General features: G+C 43.4%; 1 protein-coding gene across 4 annotated transcripts in view; it reads left to right on the plus strand.

Moving 5' to 3' along the window:
- The first annotated feature begins 9,663 nt into the window (after positions 1–9,663).
- The window catches only part of ENOX1 (ecto-NOX disulfide-thiol exchanger 1), a 361,156-nt gene continuing 358,447 nt past the window's right edge, over positions 9,664–12,372 (plus strand). For 2 of the 4 annotated variants that reach the window (XM_066545023.1, XM_066545020.1), the window contains exon 1: positions 9,664–9,969. The gene's annotated coding sequence lies outside the window, so the exon portion shown is untranslated. Of the gene's footprint in view, positions 9,970–10,184; positions 10,202–12,372 lie in introns of those variants that run through there. The other 2 variants (XM_066545022.1, XM_066545021.1) reach the window with 2 other exon arrangements.

Genomic DNA, 12,372 nt, shown 5'->3' on the forward strand with positions numbered 1-12,372 from the left:
CATCTTAAGAGCTGTCTGAAAGGCTTGCACGGCAACTCCAGTGTTCCCAGTCCTTTCAAGCACAACTCTAAAATGGAGTTGCATTGCCTGAAATTCCTGTATGTGTCTGCCAAAACTCCTGCTCCTGAGGACTATATCAAAATCCTGCCTTGAAGTCCAGGAGTGGAGATGGGACTCTGCAGTGAGAGTTGTCTGGGTATCTTTGCCCTTCTGATTCTCAGGTGGTTAGAGTATGGTGCTAAAGTGCCAAGGTTGTAGGTTTGATCCCTATATGGGCCATTCACTTAGGAGTTCGACTTGAGTTGGTCCATGTGGGTCCATTCCCTTCCAACTCAGAATACTCTGTGAAATCTACATCTGTGTCAAGAGATGGCTTCCAACCTCTTATATTTTTAAAATTTAAAATCACTCCATGAGGCATGGGTGAACATGATCTTCATTGGCCGGAGATAAAGCTGAAGCCCAAGAACCTATAACTTGCTCTGATGTGGGTTCCATTTGTAGCAATAAAAGCCCTGATAACCTGCATTCCCATCCTTTCCTGCTTATCTGTTTCTTACTGGGTGAAAACGATCATAACAAACATATTTTATGACAAGTCAAACTGAAGCAGAGCACATTCATGTGGATTTGCATCTGTTGGATCTGTGTTATATCTAAAAAGAACTTTCGTTCATGCTTTTTCCTCCAAAAGGGCACTAACAGCCACTCTGCTTTTTTGTGAAGCACTTAACATAATTGTATATTTTTGCAACTGTTTCCCCTTTGCCAGATACTGTGATTGCACTGGTCTATTTTTCCTAGGAAATCAGACTAAAATAGCTCTTCAGCCAATTTTGCTTTTTCAAGCAAATTATCCAGATACATTAAAAGAAGCAATGAAAATAATATCCCTGGCAGTTCCTTTATACAGTGAGTCCAGTTTGATCCCAGAGGAGATGACAAGACTGCTTAGTGTACCTAACAGTAGAACATGTCACAGTTCATGTGGTTTTATGAGGCATAAGCCAGAGAGTCAAATCTTGCTCCTGGTGTCAATCAGGAAAAATATTGAACTGTAAGAAAGAGATTGACCCATAACATCTTTGTCTGTCTGCATACTTCTTCTGTCAGGGCTGTTTACATTTTCTACTTTGTTTAATAGCAGGAAGTGGAGTGGGCGGAAGGGAAAAAACCCATCACGATTGGCTGTTCTTTTTCTAACAGATGATTAATTAGGAGGGATTGGAGAACATCTCTTCTTCTCTCTGAGGAGCCTCATCCCTGATTTGTCCTCTGGGATGGCTGCATCTGGTTCAGCTTAGCTGTATCTATCTTCAGTATTGACCCTTAATCCAGTTTCACATGTCTGCTGGAATCCTGCCTTTTCTCCCTTGCTTGCATCTTGCAATTTTTCTTTCTCCTCCTACTCTTATTTCATTTTAGGCTTGTTTGCTTTATGGAAACTCCTGTAAATCATTCCAAGATCCAAGAAGAATGCTAGCTACAGTCAGTTGGGCTTGATTCCTTTGGTGTTTTAATGCTACTTGCAGTAGCTATACTGCACAATCAAACTGTGACACTGATCAAAAGCAAAAGAGAGCCAGTAGATGGCACCATTCATTATATTATAGAAGATTCACAACCAAAGCTTGGAGGGTTTTCCCCCCTTAAACCTGGCTGTCAGTAAAACATAAATCAACCCTCCATTTTCAGAGATGTTACTTACAAGCTTAGTAGAGACCTCATTTTATATCCTTTCCCAAAGCTTCCTGGGAAGGACTTGGTGACAATGCCTTAAATGGAAAAAGATTTTAGAAACAGTAATGGAACTAGAGGTCAATAGGATACAGCCCAGGGGAGCTTTCTTCTGTTTTGTTCTTAAAACACACCCCATTGCTGCTTTACTTTCTTCATTCTATTAAATAACAGATTTACTTTGAGATGTATCTCTAAACCCAATAACTTCAGAAAAGAATCAAGCAATGGTCAATTACAAACATGGTTTAGCTGCTCTGTAATAATGAATAGCTGTATTTTATTACAACATATAGCAGCTGTCATCTAGGGCTCTCAGAGTTCTTCAGAGCACTAATGAACTGTGCCTTGCAACACCTCTGCCGGATAGGGAATAGTAATTCCCCAGGAGTCCCACTGACCTCAGTGGCTGCTTGCATGGTCCTGTGTGAAAGAGAAAGACATACTCATGTGAGTAAAGAATACAGAACCAGGAGTAAGCAGTGCAATATATTTTATGCCATTTCAAGTATTTAGTTTTCCCCAAAAAAAAAAAAAAAAAGAGAGTAAAGGAAGTAGTTTTGCCTTTCAGGAGTTTGCCTCTGCAGCCTTTTTGGTGAGGGATCAGACTGCTTGTTTAAAGGTTAGCTCCAAGTTTTCAGTTGATAGTGCATGTACTTTGTGTGCTTCAAAGACAGATTAAGTGACTTCAGCATCATTTACTATTAAAGGTTAAAAGCTGTTGCTCTTTCTAATCTCCTGCTGCAGAGCCAATGTAATTTTAATACCGTGTGCTGTAGAAAAGGAAAGAAATGCAATGCTGAAACATTTAAAAGGATATATTTTTCCATCTTTATTTTAAGTTATGAAAACTGGCCGCAAAAAGCTAGTAAGTGTTTCCAATCAATGATAGTTTCCTGGCATCAAAAGATTCTGAAAATGAAATGAAATATCCAGCAGGAAAAAAGCCCCTACACACCAAGAGGAGAAGACAAAGAAAAAGAGAACAACTTGGATTTTCTATATTTATCTCTGTGTTATGTGTATCCGCTTCACTGGGTTGTCAATTTTAATTGGACTGCAACCTACTGTAGTTGGCTTCACACTGGTTCAATTAAAAAAATCCTGTTGCTACTTTTCTTCCATATTACTCATAAATAGGAGTATTGTAGGAGTAATAATGTTAACCCCAGTGTCCTGGCAGAATGCCAGCTTAGGTAATTATATTCTGCCCATGGAAATTTCAGTTGCCGATTCAGCTGAATATATTAGTCTTTATTTTCCATTCCCAATCATCACATTTCATAGCACTGCTGTGTATTGCTGAAGAGCAACCCTACCTGTGGCTGCATTATAGTGACGGCTGAACTAAGGAAAAAAAATCAGAATCTCTCCTCCTAGTAAAAATCTAGACTATTTACAACATCAAATTGCAATGTTGGGGTGAGAGTTGCTTGAATTAAGGATTATTTAATGGAAGTATGCATGGAAAATGTGGATGGACTGTACAGATAGTTAATGGCTTGTAGAAACTTTGAATAGTGATGTGGCTATGACAAAGAACAGTGGAAGGATTTTATAGTCTCACTTAGGGAGATCTTTTCAGGCAAGGTAGGTCAGGCTGAGTCTTGGACTTGAAGAGTGGACTAGTTTGGGAAAAATAATCCTTTCACAGCCCATCTGATGGGATTGCACAAGGACTACTTATCACATGAGGCAAAAAGAAGAGGGACAATTGAGGAAAAAAAGGTGATAGTGACCTCAGAGAAGAGTGTCTGGACATAGTAACTTTATACATAATTTTCTGCAAATGTGTCACTATGAACAGTTTAAGAAAAAATGCAACAACAAACTTTCCTCCTCTATCTCCCAAGAACAAAAATCAAGACTAGCCTACTAAAATTGAATCTTGCAGAATGCTTACTTTTGTCTGTTTCGCAAATTAGCCATAGCGTTGTTGAAAAAACAGATATTTGCCCACAAAATAACCAGTGCATACTTAACTCAGTATTTATTGACATTAACATGAGAAAAATTGAATAAATCTGTGCTTTGAGTACACCCCCTTCCCTCTGATAGGGCAATAATATCTGGATAAGAATAAAGAACAAGAATTATGCCTACTTGGAGTGATTACTAAATAGAAAGAACAAATAAGTAGAACAGTGATAAAGTATAGTACGCATTCATGAGATCAGCAGCAAAGAGACAGAATAAAGGTCAAAATACCAATCTTCTCTTTTGAAAAAACTGTGAAGCCAGGGAGGTGTGTTCTGATTCAAAAGGCAGAGAGGAATTTTAATTCGCAGAATTTTGATGATGATTTAGCACCTACCTGTGACTTGTGTCTTGGGGACATTTACAGCTTACAAATATTCTTAGTTTTTGCTTCATTAGCTAGGAAATGGAAACTGCCTTTTTGTATTTGTCAGTCTGCTATTTAGCTTGTATTATCCACACTGTCTCTCTACCTGAGTTTACTGAGCTAATATAGTGTTGCTTTGTGAACTGTTGTCATATTTTTTCCTGTGGGATTATAAAGACCTCGTTCAGCAGACTTTTCCTTATCTAAGTCAGAGTGATTATTCTGAGAAGCCTCTTTGAGTTAACTGAAGTTTCAGTGGAACTGGCCACAGGGTGGAAAATCATCTACGTGACCAATGATGTGAGCTTTGGCCCAAATATCCTGCTTCCCATACGTGGTGGTTTTGAATTCTCCTAGATTTAATTTTTCACACTTAGGAGAGGAACACAGTTGTTTTCATTTCCTGATAGTGACTGGAAGATGAAAACCAAGCTTCAGGGCCAGTGGCAGTTCCCAGGACTGGCAGCATTAGCTCACGTAGCCGATCATACGGCGGTGATGCAATCCGTTAGCATACGGTACATGGGGAGCTGTCAGGTCTGTAGCAATCCAATTAACTTACATGGTTTCTAAAGCTAGATGATTTGAGGAAGCTTAAAACAGAGTTAACACTGTGCTGGCTCAACGGCTGTGTCAATTATCTGGTTGGACGTGCTTGTAACTCTGCCTGCTGAAGCATGTAGAGATTTTTTCCTCCCCTTCTTCCCTGAAGCAAGACCACGGAGAACACATTTAATAGTTAATTATTTCCTACCTTTTTTATTATTTATTGAATGAGAATCCTTATATATACTTGAAAGAGATAGTCATATCACAGAGGAAAACTCCCCGACAGAATAAATGGATTGCATAATGCATTTTTCAGACTTTTTCTGAAACTGAAATACTGAAGTTCCTTTATAATAGCTGAAGTGGCATTAATTTGCATGGAGGTCACTATTTGACCTTTGCTGTGGGAAGCCTATGTGTTTCTTGTCAAAATCTTTTCCTTCTAACCTTTAGTTTCAGATATCTGCCTGCATTTCTCTGTGCTGTTCCCATTATCTTTGTATCTGAAATGCGTGAGACAGAAAAGGAAAGTGGCTTTGTGGCACAGCTCTCTATTTTTTACTGCATCTCTCTTTGTGGCAAGTTAATCAAAAGCCCTGTGTGAAGCCCTCTCTGAGCTCAGCCCTCCATCCTTCCCAGGTATTCAAGGACCTGCAGTCTGGTAACCCTATCACACTCTCGCTGCAGGTTCCCCACAGGTGCGTGTGCTTCACTTTTTGTCTAGTAATTTGTACAAGGAGCTGCCTTACCTGCTTTGTGGGAAACAGGCAGGATTATTGTACTCCTCAGAACCCTGCTTCTTTTTAGTCAGAGGGACTGTCCACCCACAGAAAAATTACCTAGCTCCCCCTTGGTGAAGAGCCTGAGGAAAGAAAAGAGTCACTCACTGAACACTAACAGCACCTGGCCTTCTTCATCTTATTGGGAAATTAAAATCAATTTTAAACAAAAACACTCTGCTGCCAGCCCTGAGAAGCAAATCACAGTTGTGACAAAATAGATGACAAAATTAATACCCGCCTTTACTGGGAACACAATTTCAGCCCAGATACATTGATCTAAGAAATTACCAACTTGATCTCATTTCCAGCCTCAGAGCAGAAATCAGGAGAGCTGGCTGCATCTGTGCAGGAGTGAATACAATGCCCCGTGTTCTGTTTCAGGAAAGGTGAATCGCAAGAATAAAGGAAAATTCACAAAATAAAGCCAAAGATGGAGGAGCAGAGTGGCTGCACACCTGCTTTGGAAACTCCTAAACCCAACCCAGCTCTGCAAAGGTTCTCAGAATTTAACACTACCAGAGTTGGTAGAATTATTTAATTTTTATACCATGTAATGGAGAACACATCTTAGTCCTGTATGCTGTATCTGACACTGATGGGAAAATGAACTGCTTGTCTCAACAGTTTAGTTGGCATGTGCTTTCCCATCAGCTCATGTCTTACAAACACATTCTGCTAAATTCAGAGATTAGCTAAGTCTGGCCTTCTGTGAAGAATAAGCCAACATTGGTGCGGATGTTGGTGGCTGGTTTTTGCAATGGCTTTCAAAGTGTTGAATCATGGACTGCTTGTTGCTCAATTGCTCCATTCAATTTTTGGTATCAAGATATTTATCAATACATGTTGATACATTGCCTCCTAGTATTCTGTTTGCCAGCCAACAAAGCTGACTCAGGAAGACAGACACATGCATGCCTTCCAATACAGAAATCATGTTCTCAGAACAAATTCAAATCTTCTGCTGTGAACTTGAGTACAACATCATATGTAGAAAACAAGGGTTGAAAAAAAAATTAACAAAAATGGCCCATCTGCAGTCACTGACAAAACTCCTGAGGGAAAGCTAGGAAGAAAAGGAATCAGGAAAATTTTTAAATGCAGTTTTCTCTTTTACTGTGTTTCTAATCCCATTTTCTTGGCTTCTCTTTGTCTTGCTTTGTTGTTGTTTGTCGCTACCCTGCATGTTCTTGAAGCTTTATAATGCTTCATCTTAAGGGGGAACCTGGAGAGCATATTTTCCCTGCTAACAAATAACCTGGATCTTTTTCATCACTGAAGCCAATCAGAGGTGGGAGATTACAGTTGGCAGAGGGCTGAGATTTGCATATTAACAGCGTAGTTATTGAAGAATAGCTGTCTTGTATTGAGACCAAACTGTGCCCTCCGATTCGCCAGCACCGGCTGTCGGCCCATGCAGATGAGGGATTCAAAGGTCAGATGATTTTATTGTTTGGTTTGTGTTTGTTTTTTGTTTTTTTTTTTTAATTTTTAAAGAGAGAACTGTGCACTACTAATGATATTAAGTCAGATAGTGAACCCCCCATTCAGGAAGCAAGGAAAGTGGAGTGAACCTGCTTGGCTGTGGCTTCGTTGCGGCACAGCCGCCCTGCCCTCTTGTTGGCTCCGAGGAGTCTCCCTGCCTAATGTATCATATTGTGTATATTAATGTTTCAGCTTTACAGTTCTATTTCCATTAGGGGAAGATTGCCCGTGAGCCTCTTAGTGGATAAATAGGAATTTACAGCTTTCAAAAATTCTCTTAAAGCTTGCAGGATCCACAGAAGAAGGAATTACACATGACTATTTTTGAAGCTTTAAAAGGTCCAGAGGGCCTAATTGTGCTCTCAGATATGTCTGTGCAGCTCCAATTGAAGTCTTGGGATATAATGCATGCTTATGCGACAGCTAAAATGAGTCCTTTTTTAAATGAAAAAAAATAATCCTTCAGTTATTAAAAAATTAGATTGTAAAGTCTCCAGGGTCAAGCCAGCAACTTCCCAAGAGCTATTCAGAACATAACAAAGTGAGGTCTTGGTTGGCACTCATCTCTGTACCAACCTGAAAATAAAAAATAAATGCTGAACATGTTAGTAAAATACAGTAAAGAAAGTAACACCTTCTTCTGCAGATTTGTGCATCCATGTTTGTGTGCTTGGACTTGTCCAGGCAGTTCTGTGGCAAGGAAGGAGGGGACAACCCTAAATTTCAATAATGAAATAACCCTAACAAGCGTGTTCATGCTTCATTCAATTACATTAAACAAGATCAATACTGGCAGAAATATTTTCTTTTACCTCTGTTTCATATCAGCCAAGTCTTATGCAACTGACAAGAGATTAAACCTTGTTTTGTTGTTGTTATCTGTGAGTGTTTCTAAGTGCAATTGCATTCAGTGTTAGGAGAAAGAAATGAAGAAGCAAATTTAACACAGCCAAAGGAAATACAGTTCAGAAATATATTCAGGCCCTGAAATTTGTGTAGGTTTTTTTAACTAGTCCTTGATTTTGAAAGCTAGTTTACACTACAGGTGAAATATAAGTTGTGCATGAATTTCCCTATGGGATTTCTGTGTGCTTTTCAAAAGGTGCTTCTTAGGGGTGAACGGGGCTGGGCTTTAAAAGACTGAAAAGATGTGTTTTCCTGTAAATAACTTAGAAGAGGATTCCCAAGCTATAATTACATCTTACTTTCATCAGGGCTACATTTAACAGAAATTCTTCCAGCAACTTTTTCTTTATTCAGCTATCTACCACTGAAAAGCAGAACAAGAAGCAGTCAGGAAATAAATACTCCACATCTGCACAGCTGGATCAAGAGTGGCTCCTGCTCCTTACCTAAATCAGTGCATTAATTTCCTTATTTTGTCCTCCATGTGTGTCCTTGTGTTTCTCGGTATAATATGTGTCAGTATTATTTGTTGTCACTTCTCAAACTAAAGCTGTGACACTAACCCTGCCAGCCAAGGGAAAAAAACTACACACAGAGACAACACAAGCCAGTATTGTTTAAATCAGATGAGCCCAGTGGTGTGGAAATTGCTTCTGTTGCATAAGTGTGCTCACTGGTAGACCCAAACTGATGGGCTGGTAAGCATACATAATTAGCCCAGCACCTGTGGATGTAATTCCATACTGCTTTGCTGAAAGAAGTACTGTAGAAAATAACAGGCAGGAGATTTTTCTATCAGATTTTCTTCCTACCACTAGAAATCATAGCTGCTGTGTGCAATATTTAATACCTGATGTTAGTTTCCACCTTTCAGCCACAGCCACTTTTCACTTGCCAACTAATCGTCACCTAGAAGTGTGCTGAAACACATTGTAAATACAAAGGCTTTCTCCGGCACTAAATCACAACCATCTCTACAGAGAAAAGGACTGCTTACAGCAGCCCTGCTTGGTAATTCGGGCCAGGAAATAAGAAGGTTTTCCCCTTCCTAATAGCAGGAAGACTTCAGATTAGCCAGCACTGTGCTTGGGAGCAGAGGTGCAGCTGCAAAAGCCTTCCTTAACACTCTGCTCAGACGAGGTGTTCAGTGGCCTCTCTGGGAGCAGCGTTGGGCTCTGGGGAAGCACTTGTTGCTGCCAGCACCCCGGGGCCCAGCACCTTGTCCTGGGAAGAGCTGTCCTCGGCCTCCTGCCCCGGATGAAAAGGTGAGGTTACGTGCTCTTGCCACACTTGGTTGTCTCCTGCCCGGGAGATGAATAAGCAAAAAAAAACCAGACCCTCTAGCTAAGGGTGTTCCCTAAAAGGTGCTGGCTCAAAGCCAGGCTAAAGGGCAGGTGGAAGCCTCGTAGATGAGACTACTCCTCACGGGAGGATTCCCAGAGAAGGCACCGATCCGGTCGGATGGGGTGCAGCTCATCAAGCTGCACAGGCTGCCACCGGGACCGTTTGAGGTGGGGGAGGCCTCGGGGAAAACTTGCGGCAGGATGCTCAAGCTCGAGGTGCCTGCAGCTCGCACTCCCGCGGCCCCCGCGGCTCCTCCGGGCCCGCTCCCCGCCGCCCACCCACCGCCGCCTCCCCGCTCCTCCGGCGGAGCGGGCAGCGCTCCCCGCGGCTGCGGCGGGGCTTCACCCCGCTTCGTGCGGCCCCAGCGCCCGCCCCAGGGGCCGCGCCCGGCACCTCCCCGGCGGGGCCGCTGTCCCCGGGACGCCGTGACGGCTGTGCGCTCCCCGCCCTTCTCACCGCCCCTCTCCCCTTTCCTCCTCCTCCTCTTCTTCCTCCTCCTCCTTCGGGAGCCTTCCTCCCCTGCACACCTGCCTTGCCATTTGTCGGCGGCTTTGCTTGGAGGGGAGAATTTTCCCTCGGTCCCTTGCAGCATCCCTCCCCGGCACACACACACATACACACACACGCTCGCTCACACAGCCGGACAGGCAGAAGCTCCGCGCTGCCCGTGCCTCGGCAGCCGCCGCCTCTCCGCACCCGGCCCCGCGCTCCCCGCCGCCGCGGGGCGTCCTCCGCCTGCTGCAGCGCCGCCGGGCCCGGCAGCCGCCGAAGGGGGGCGGCGGCGGCGGCTCCCGCTGCTCCGCGGCCCCGCACCGGCAGCGGTAGGTAGGTACGGCGGTCCCGCGGCGGCAGCCCGCTCCGGGCAGCTCCCGGCGCTGCGGAGGGACGGGGACGGAGGGAAGGAGGGAGGGGAGGGCGACGGGAGCGGGGCGAGACGCGCTGCCCCAGCCCCGCCGGCGGCGCTCGCCTCTCCCGGCTCCTGCTCCGGCTGTGCTCCCGCGGGGCCCTGCGCCGCCCACGCCGCTGCCCGGCACCCCCCGGGCACCGGCTCTTCCCGGTGAGTCAGAAAGTTTGCTCTCCTGGGTGCCCGGTGTTTGTTGTTGTTTGGGGTCCGCCTGTTTAGGCTGGGCTTTTATTTTTCCATTCCCGCTAGCGGGCTATTTATTTATTTATTTATCTTTTCTTCCTTTTTTTTTTTTTTAATTGCAGTCGCTGCTGCAGCGCGGGTGGAACCGGGCTCCCGCGCCCGGCGCTGCCCCCGCCTCGCTGGGCAGCATCCCCCGGGGCACACGCGTGGGCGGGCGGGCAGCGCACCCAGGGCGGCCGGAGCTCGGGTCCCTCCCGCTGCCCCCCTTCCCTCTAGGAGCTGGGTGGCTGCGGCTGAGATGTTGCCGGCAGCCCTCCTGCAGTTGGCAGAACAGTTTTTGGTGGCAGCTCGGGAGGAGACTGTCCCATCCTTCTCCTGTTTCTCCTCGTTCCTTGAGAGAGTGTTTTAAAACAGGTTTCAGTGAAGCTATAGGTGACAGGATCCCGGTGTCACCGAGAGCTGTGCTCCGTTTTGTAACTAGCAGTGTTACTGTAGCGGGTTATCCGCTGGGGAACAGCCGTATTCGACCCTGGTGAGGAGAGGGATTGGCTGTGGGTCATGTCCATCTTCCGCTGCTTTCATCTAATTGCTAGAAGTAGCTTGCTGTTGTTTGGGGTAGAAGAAGCTCGCTTGCGTTTTACTCTTTTGTTCTTTAATTCTAAATGGGTTTGGTGGGGGCTCCTAGTTTCTGATAGGAAACTATCAGAAACTATAGAGGTTGGATAAATCCATCTCTGAGCAGGAAAGGCAAGAAGCTTTCAGGTCCTTCCCATGAGCTGTGCATTTTCCATGTTGTGTGTTGTTACTTCTTTTTTTTCTTATCGCTGGGAGTTCTGCTGTAATGTCTCAAAAGCTTTGATGTTTTTTTGCAATGAACCTCATTAATTTTTTTTTCTCAAATTTAAAATGGAGTCATAAAATGCATAGGTGTTAATAAGTGAGTTGAAAGGACTTAGAAATAGTGCATGTTGTGCATGGTGTGAAATTGTAGATATGCATAAAAGAATAATAACTACTCTGCAGGTTTTATTTCAAACCTTCTCTATGACTTTGTGCTGAACTCTCTTCATCTCTCAGCTTTTAAGTCTGATTGTTTTTTGTACTTGAGGTCTCCTGTTTTGTTGTGGGAATGCATTGGTGGGCACCTACATTTGCCTGGTTGTCATAATCTTTTATTTGCTCATTTTGCAAAGACTTGCCATGGTCAAAAATAAGTGAAACTTGCTATTGTGGCTTTCAATTTTAAATCACTTTTCCTGATGCTTTTATTTATTTTTCTATTTGATAATTTGTTTATTAATGTTGCAACTGAAGAGGGAGAGGGAGAGTAGGGAATTGTCTCTGACTCTTCTATATGTCAAAAGGTACAAGACAAAAAAAAAAGATTGTGTAAAGAAATTAAAGCACTGAAACAACCTAGGTCTGAATTCTAAGAACAAAAATTACGGTGTCATGTGTGCTTGCCCACACCAGGCATTCTGCAGCATGTGGTATTTACAGAACTTGCAGTGTACAGTAGCTCTCCAGTAGTAAGAGAATGCTTTGTATCCTTGGAAGTGAGAGAGTCTTTGACAAGTCAGCAAAACTATAGATACATCAAGGAATGCTGATACACGTGTGAGTGTGTGCATATATAAATATCACCAGATTGCCTGAGTTCATTTTTCCTCGGTATAGTTTGTTTTCCTCAGCCTGGAATATATACATACTTTCCCCTGAATTTTGAGGCATTTTTTGCTGCTTTTCTCTGTTTGCATGTGTTTTAATGTTAGTCTTAATCTCGCTGTAAAATACAAAATAATCTAGTAATAGATTTAGAAGACTTTATTGCCAGGCAAACCAGGCAATAGATCATGAAATCAGACAATAGTATTTTGTTTCCTAGCAACCCCCTACTGCAAACAGAAAACAAAACGGTGGTGGATGCTTCCACATCATGATAGCTATATGTCGAAATTCCCAAGTAGTAGATACTGGAGTACTGATTGTGCTGAGGGATTCACTCCTATTTGTTTCAACTGCTTAGTTAATATTTGCCTTTTGTGAGAAAGATTTGCTGAGGTAAATGCAGTTAAATGGTTAAAATTTCACTCTGGTCTCTTAATAATAATGTCTGTTAAAATTAAGAGGGCACAAAATTA

The sequence above is a fragment of the Molothrus aeneus genome, chromosome 2, assembly GCF_037042795.1.
Source record: "Molothrus aeneus isolate 106 chromosome 2, BPBGC_Maene_1.0, whole genome shotgun sequence".
Classification (NCBI taxonomy): Eukaryota; Metazoa; Chordata; class Aves; order Passeriformes; family Icteridae; genus Molothrus; species Molothrus aeneus.